General features: G+C 38.9%; 1 protein-coding gene across 5 annotated transcripts in view; it reads left to right on the top strand.

Annotated features, from left to right (window-relative positions):
• SLC4A4 (solute carrier family 4 member 4) overlaps positions 1 to 8,241 on the top strand; it is a 351,065-nt gene that overhangs the window by 297,024 nt on the left and 45,800 nt on the right. The gene's annotated exons all lie outside the window — the stretch shown is intronic.

Raw genomic sequence — 8,241 nt, 5'->3', positions numbered from 1 at the left:
CTTCTTCTTCTTCTTCTTCTTCTTCTTCTTCTTCTTCTTCTTCTTCTTCTTCTTTAAGAAAAAGACCTTTTAAATCCATAGTTTTAAAGTACATAAACAAAAACTCCTCATATTAGCAAAGAATTTTGATGTAGAATTTCTAATTCATTAACTGTACATGTGGTAATTTAGTAGTTGAATTATGGGCTTTGGGAATAAACTTAAACTGTGTTGTTACACCCATATTGGTATAAGATAGGAGCGTCATCTGAGCCAAAATTTCCTTCCCATAATGATGAATACCATAGAGCAGAAAAACAGATAATTGAGCTGGGTTGTGCAGACATCCTGTCTCCCATTAATATGCTTGGGTGAACGTAAATTCAAAACTGTGGTTCATGGAGAGACTACAAGATAAGAGCAACATTTAGTTAATGGCGTTTTGTTTTTTTACCTGCAGAGTGAAACTAAGATAACCCTTTGCTTTGCAGTTCAGTTCTCAGTGTTTAGGATGTCAGTATTTCTTAGGTAATCCTGATTATACCTGATTTTTATCAATGAGCTGCTCTTTGCAGCTGGAATCTCATGAAATTTCTACCCTTGTGTTTTGTGTGGAAGGAGTGGAAAGACTTTAGAAGACATGAGATAGAGTTGCTGAAATTACTTTCTCTCATTTCCTACATATGAAACATAATATATTCACACTGAGGAAATTTTTTGACTTTTTCTTATAAAAACTGATTTTTCTTATAAAATTGAAAAGGGAAGGATTGATAATTGTTTTTAGTTTGTTTGGGCTGCTATAACAAAATACCATAGACTAGGTGGCTTATAAGCCACAGAAATTTATTTCTCATGGTTCTGGAGGCTGGGAAGTCTGAGGTCAGGTACCAGCAAGTTTGGGTCAGGACCCTCCTCCTGGCTCATAGCCAGTGCCTTTTCACTGTGTCCAAGCATGGAGGAAGGGTTAGGGCTCTCTGTAGGGCCTCTTCTATAAAACCACTAATCTTATTCATGAAGGCTCCACCCTTATGACCTAATAAGCACCTCCTGAAGGTACCACCTCCTGATACAATCTTTTTGGAGGGTTAGGATCTCAACATAAGAATTTGAGGGTGACACAGCACTGAGACCATAGCAATAATGAGATGTCCCAAACTAGCTGGGCCAAGGAATGAAAAATTTTTACAAAGTAAAATGTAGAAAGAAGTATTCAACTTAATATGTCTAAAACAGGCATCGCAAAATGGTGGTCAACAGGCAGAATTCAGCCTACAGCCATTCTTTGTTTAGACCATAGTGTGTAAACAAACACACACACACACACACACTTGTGTGCACACACGCTTGAGGCCTTAGGTGGAACCTGTACTTTTCAGATAGTTATTGTCCTCATAACTCTCTATTGTCTAAGACTTGGCTGCTCTGTACGTTCAGATTAACTGCCCATCCCTGAAGATATTTGAGCTTGTAACACCAGTTCACACACAGAGAAACATGCTTACTTAATCCACCTCTTCAATGGTACGAGTTTTGTGTAGGCCAGATGCCTTAGGTAAATGTCTTTGAGGATGATTCTTCTTCCCTATTGAGGTTTTTCCTTCTTAGTTTTTAATTCATTAGACCTCTCTCTCTCTCTTTTTTTTTTTTTTGGCTCACATCTTGGGAATTATCACCCTTTTTATCTTTCCTACTTGCCAAAGTCTGAAATTATTATATAGACATAGCAGGTGAAAAGTAGAAAATGTGTGAAGCAATTGTTAAGTTGTAATTTACAAAATAAACTAGTTTCAACCTTAAGATGAATAAAGATCATTTCAACTGCCTATGTAGGCATCACCTTTTTCTTCAGCAAGAACTCCCAAATTGATAACAGCTCTTCAGCCTTAAAGGAATTTTCCCCTTATAAGAACCCAAGCAGGTCATTTCTCAATGTCGATAAGTGCTGCTGAGAAAGTCATGAGCATGTGAAAATGGAATAATGATAGCATTCCAGTTGCAATTCCTATGAAGAGGTTTCTCAGCATAGTTTAGAATTGTATATAGCAATCATAAGATAAAACAGAGAGGAGAAAATATATGTGATTTCTAAGGAGCAATGTTGAGGTGTGTGTAGGCTTTCAGACTGTCATCTCTCTTACTTTATATTTACAGCTAAATAATAGCAGTACATACATAAATTCATACATGCACAAGTAATAACATCTTTTTTGCTCTCTCATTTGCCAAAATATGTTAGGATTTAAGCTGTCATTTAGAAGGGTGGTCTCTCTAGATAGAGACCAATAGGTTTATAGATTCTTATGCTTACATATTATGTTCTACAATTACAACTTGTATGCTTAAACAGAATAAATTAGACAATCCTCGATTGCTGTGACAAGAATCAAGCCAACTGTTACTACTTCCTCGCTCATACCAGCCATTCACATGAAACTGCTAAAATCTCAAATTGCTAATGCTAGATGACAGTGCCCTTGTCATACAAAATATCCTCTTTTCCTTTAGCTTGCCCAGCCATTTCTCTTTTGCATTCTCATTTCTAAACATTTATAGGTTAGTCAATTCAGACTGTAAACTGCTGGAAAACTGTTTTGCTTCTATATGATTCCTTACATCAATTAGCACATGGCTGGACACAGACTCAGTACTCCATCCTTGCTGACTCGTGGAATGCAGTGAAGGAGCGATGAATGCTGCATTTTGTGGACAAAGCACAGATGTGAGAACCCAGAAGATGCAGATTCTAGTGCTGGCCCTACCATTAACTAAGAGTGTGCCCTTTGAGAGCTAACTGTGAACTTTAGTTACCACACCCATAAAAGGAGTGCTCAGCTAGAAGACAGTTAACATCCTTTTAAGCTCGAGTGTTCTATAATTTTAAAGACAGTTTGCTGACTCCATCTCCTAAATTAAGTGAATTCTCCATTTTAAGCTAGAGCTTATAGTAATGATCCAGAGTTACAGATTTCAAAAAATTAATCATTATCTCCATCTTTATGCCAGGTCCCCTCGTACAGCTGCTGCCACCCTCTCTCTGTGGATGATCCACAGTTGTTACATAGCAAATTCAAAATGTGGTTTTTCTTTCCACATTTGAACATACTCATCTTCCTGTATTCCGTATCTCGGCTAATAATATCATCTACCCTTACAGCCACCGAAGATCAAAATCTCAGAATCATATTTGGTCTATCAGTCTCAGCAGGAAACAAATTATACACTTGGATGAGATGATTTGAAGGGTTTATTAAGCATTATTTACAAAAGTGCAGTTAGGTTTTGGGAACCCATAAGGGAAAGTGTAGTGTCCAGTGCTCATAGCAGTGGGGTTGTTACTGTCCATCTCTGGCCCAAAGATTGTGCCAAGGAGGTGGTTGCTGGAACTCAGAAGAAGAGAAAAGCCTCGAGAAAGCTGTCCTGGGAGCTGCTGTGACCTTGGACGGAGGGATGTAGCCAGCGTGAGGCGACCTCACAGCAATAAAGCTGTGGGAATAAGTACTTTGATCTCTCTTTTCCTCTGATAGCCTGCCCTGGCTGCTCCCAGACCTAACCCAGCTGGAGAGCAAGGGAACCTACTGCAGACCACACAGGCCCATGTCCCAAGGCAGAGAGCATGGTGATAAGGGGTACAAAATAGATCTGGTGTGACAAAAGATAATATTTATCACATTTGCCTCTCCAAGTTTCTTTTTTTTAATCAAATTAAATTTGTCACAGTCCCCTCGTTTATCCTGCTCTAATCTCTCTCCCTTATAGTTACACTTCTCTTCCTCTAGTTCTGTCAGTCATTACCTTGGCCAAGACCAGGGTCAGTTATCCACACTTTCTCTCCTTCAGGAGACTAGTGGCAATCCATCAGTATGAGCACTTAAGGTAAAAGAGTTTGTCTTTATTAGCCTGTCTATCAGGAATTTAATTTGTATATTGGGCACAGTCCAGAGAGCCCTAATGCCGAGGGGAATGTGAATGGAAGACCAGTGTACCCCACTGTTTGTCTTCTTTGTGCTCCCCGTTCTTTTTAGAGGTGTGCGCCAGACTTTTACCCCATACAGTTACTGGTCTGTTCCATGAGCCTCAAGTCTTTGGTCAAAGGCGTTTGGCATCAGAGCTTCCTGAGGAGCATCACAGCATCATCTGGGATCTTCTGTGGCAGATGGCTTAGGGCATGCACCTGAAATGCTCTTCCAGAGTGCCATACCAGCAAGTGATCATATGCGTGCAACAGAGATGCCTTCCCTGCACATGCGCTGGTAAAATGGAAGGAGTAGCTGAGAGCAGGAGTGTGATTAGTAGTAGTAGAACTCATAAATTAGGCAACTTCCAAATTAGGCAAAATTTATTGATACTTTGATATAGAGTCAAATATAGTGTGGCTGGCTGATGGTTGTAATTGGCATAAAAATGTCTTTCTTTAGGAACCACTTAATTTCCTCTTTTCCCCCTATTAGAATAAGTAACAGTTTTGACCCTCACATGAATTGATGTAATGGTAAGATTATTTTATTTTATTTTGTTTTGTTTTTTTATTTTACTTTATGTGTGTATGTATGTACGTATGTATGTATGTATGTATTTTGAGAGGGAGAGAAAGAGAGAGAGGAGGGGCAAAAGGAAAGGGAAAGAGAGAATCTTAGGCAGGCTCCATGCCCAGCCAAGATGGGGCTTGATCTCATGACCCTTAGATCATGGCCTGAGCTGAAATCAAGAGTCAGATGCTTAACTGACTGAGCCATCCAGGTGAGCCAAGATTTTTTTTTAATATGCCTCCTGATTGTTATTGGTAGTTAAATAAGTAAATTCCAGGTAACGTCAACAGCTGTGACACTTTCTACACTTCGTTTAGATGACACTTGAGCAGAAGTTTCTTTAATATCCTTTTTTAAAAACAGTATTCTGTAATTAATTAGTATATTAATTCAATATTGAAAAAAAAAATATTGTGACCCTAATGTGTGCTTGATACAATACTAGGTGGTAGGGATGGGTAATTCATGAGCCTGGTCCCTAGTAGGAACTAAGTATATATTTGTTGAATAAATTAGGTTTTTGGGTTTTCAAATGAGTGTGACTCATTTTGATCCTTCTGCTCCATTCATGCTTACTATCTTCTGTGGAATCAAGCTTTGGTGTTTACCTGTGACCTAAGTAAATTGATGATGGTCTTTGAGGAACTGGCTTTATGGATAATAAAAAAGTATAGGGCTTCAGGAATTTCAATGGACATTTAATGAGCTAATATAGTTAGGTGACAAATTTAGTTTTTATCCATGTAAAACAGTCTAGAATTCCACAATTTGCTGTATTTTTGCCTCCATGACTTTTAGTTGACATTTTGGCCTGTGACAGTTCTATTAAAGTAGGATGTGTTTAGTTGGTAAACAGCTCTTTATAAGAATCAGGTGACACCCCTTTCTTTTTTCTTTTTTTCCCAGAAACTCTCTGGTGAATGGTAAAAACTATCAAACTAAAACAAATAATGTATCCAAAAATTAGGAAGAAATAATGGGCATGTATTCTCTGTCCCATTCTAGTGTTAGTAATGCTGGGTGACATTTGGCTGGTTCTTGCAGAAACGTCAGACCACATCATGCCTTTGAAACTCATTTAGAAAATGACTTTGTTGTCAGTGAAGGGGAATCTGATTTTCAAATTCTTGTGTTATTTTGTACCAAGGGATATAATTTTCAAAGTCAAATTTGTTTAATCCAATATTGATTTTCATATTTTTTTCTTAAGAATGACAAAGGGGTATTTGATTATAAGTCTAGCTCAACCTCTTAAACACTTAACAAAGATTATAAATACTTCAGTTCTTATAGATATATGACAAAAAATGCAGCCAACCTGAATTGAGCCCTAATCAAAATAAGGTTGGGAGCACTGATCAGCCAGGTGTTTTGTGAGAGCTTTTAATGGTGGCACAGAAGCAGTCAGTGGACAATAATTTTGACCCTGGTACTTCATTGGTCATAAACACTTTCAGCTTACTTGCACATCATAGAAAAGTCACCAGCATTGAAATCCACTCCTTAACACAAAATGGTCCTCCTGCTCCATTTCCAGATTGTCTGATTTGTACATATGACTTAATTATTCTTTTTAAAATTTTAATTTTTGTACCTTGATATAATTATAAAACCACCTTTCTTTTTAAGTCCTGGAACTCTTTTTTCCTTTTTTAAGATTATTTATTTATTTTAGAGACAGCACAATTGAGCAGTGCAGGGGAGGGGCCGAGGGAGAGGGAGAGAGAGAATCTCAGGCAGACTCCCTGCTGAGCGCGGAGCCTGAGGCGGGGCTCAATCCCACAACCCTGAGATCATTTCCTGAGCCGAAATCAAGAGTCAGCTGCTTAACCGACGAAGCCACCCAGGAGCCCCTGGAACTCTTTATTATGATGTTTTTGGGGGGATATATCAAGAAGACCCTCTTAGAGGGCCAAGAAATTTTGATAATTGGGTCTTAATCATTGCATTTTAGTGTTAGAACTTTGAATACCATCTAGTCCAATCCTGCCTCTTATTTCTGACAAGGGGTCATCTGTAGGCTGCTTGAATGCTTCTTAGAACAGGAACTCATATCTCTGAAGGCATTCCTGATAGAAACAGAAATTTCCCTGCCACAGCCTCTGTCCACGGGGTCTGCCCTTGCCCTTAGGAGCTACACAGAACACGTGAGTCTTTCTTCCCTGTGACAGACTTCACATATTTGAAGACGGGTCTCCCAACAATTTCTCAAGGCCTTCCATTGTTTTTTATGCGGTGTGTTTTCCGGAATCCTATTCCTCTGGTTACCCATCTCTGGAAAAGCTCCAGATTTTCACTTTCTACTTAGAATAATAGTGCCCAGATTGAGACACAGTATGTCCCATGGGATTTGATCATTTGCTTCTGGCATACACTTACTAGGTTTTTTTTTTTTTTTTTTTTTTTTTTGTTCTGCTGCTCAGTTTTGAAGCAGGATGCAGGAAGAGGCCCGAGTGGGCTGAAGTCTCACTCACATTCCTGCTGAAAGACTCCATAGGCCTACTTCCCTCTGTTCCATGCTTGGAAAAACAATTTTTTTAAAGGTAGACTTGCATCGGGAAGCTCTAAGCACCACCCAGAGGAAGTGCCCAATCCAATTCCCTTCTTTGTTCCTCGAATCTCTGACTCTAGAATTCACAGCATTAAAATCCTGGAGTCTAAATCAGACTTTCCTTTTATTGAATTCTAACTATAGTGGGTATTATTGATTCAAAGTACAGTGTATTATGATTGCTATACTGATATCAATGCTTATTTCTTTTATAGTGCTATGCTTTGACTACTGCAGGGGGGGATCAAATTTCAAAATTCTCATGGTATTTTATGCCTTTTCGTGATTGCCAAAAGGCACATATTTGTCTGGTATACTTTTTCTCATCTACAATAAATGCTTTTTTTACACTGTTGTTTAGCAGTTTCCAAGCACCACCGTCGTGAGAGGAATTGACATCATGAATTAATATTTACTGAGAACCCACAGGGTCCCTGTTTCTGTACTTGTCTCTGTAACAGCTCCATCCATTGAGAGCCGCCCTGCAGGCACACAGCCTCTCCCTGGGTAATTTAGGACCAGCTGCAGCCCTCGCAAAGTGAAAACCAAATGTCCTCTGGGGCTTCAGAGAAACCAGATTCGTTTTTTCCTCCTGTAAATTAACTAGCTTCTCCCTGCTGGTGTCTCCATGATTATGACTCTCTTAATAATTAATAAGAACTATCCTTCATGAAGAGTATGTTTATAGTAGATTTATTACGTTGTTTTTGCCCCAGAACAAGAGAACAGTGTATGGTTGTTTGAATTTCGCTTCCTATCCATGTAATTTCTTCTTTACTTTGATAGTTTAAATATTTAAGCTTGTTTCTTAGTGTTTCTTATTAGATTAGTTGAGATATTTTTTTTTTTTATTTTTAAAGAAAGGATTCTTTTTTTTTTTTTTTTTTTGAGACCGAGAGAATGAGAGGGAGGAGGGTCAGAGGGAGAAGCAGACTCCCTGCCGAGCAGGGAGCCCGATGCGGGACTCGATCCCGGGACTCCAGGATCATGACCTGAGCCGAAGGCAGTCGCTTAACCAACTGAGCCACCCAGGCGCCCCTAGTTGAGATATTTTATAATTAATTCTGTTAGAGGACAGAAATATTTTTCTCCTGTTCATTTTTAAAATTAAAAAAAATTGGTAAACTGGGGCGCCTGGGTGGCTCAGTTGGTTAAGCGACTGCCTTCGGCTCAGGTCATGAT

This window comes from Mirounga leonina, unplaced genomic scaffold, assembly GCF_011800145.1.
Source record: "Mirounga leonina isolate KUSES-001 unplaced genomic scaffold, KU_Mleo_1.0 Mir_129, whole genome shotgun sequence".
Taxonomy (NCBI): domain Eukaryota; kingdom Metazoa; phylum Chordata; class Mammalia; order Carnivora; family Phocidae; genus Mirounga; species Mirounga leonina.
Note: the sequence above shows the minus strand (reverse complement) of the source record. Positions and strands in the feature narration are given on the sequence as shown.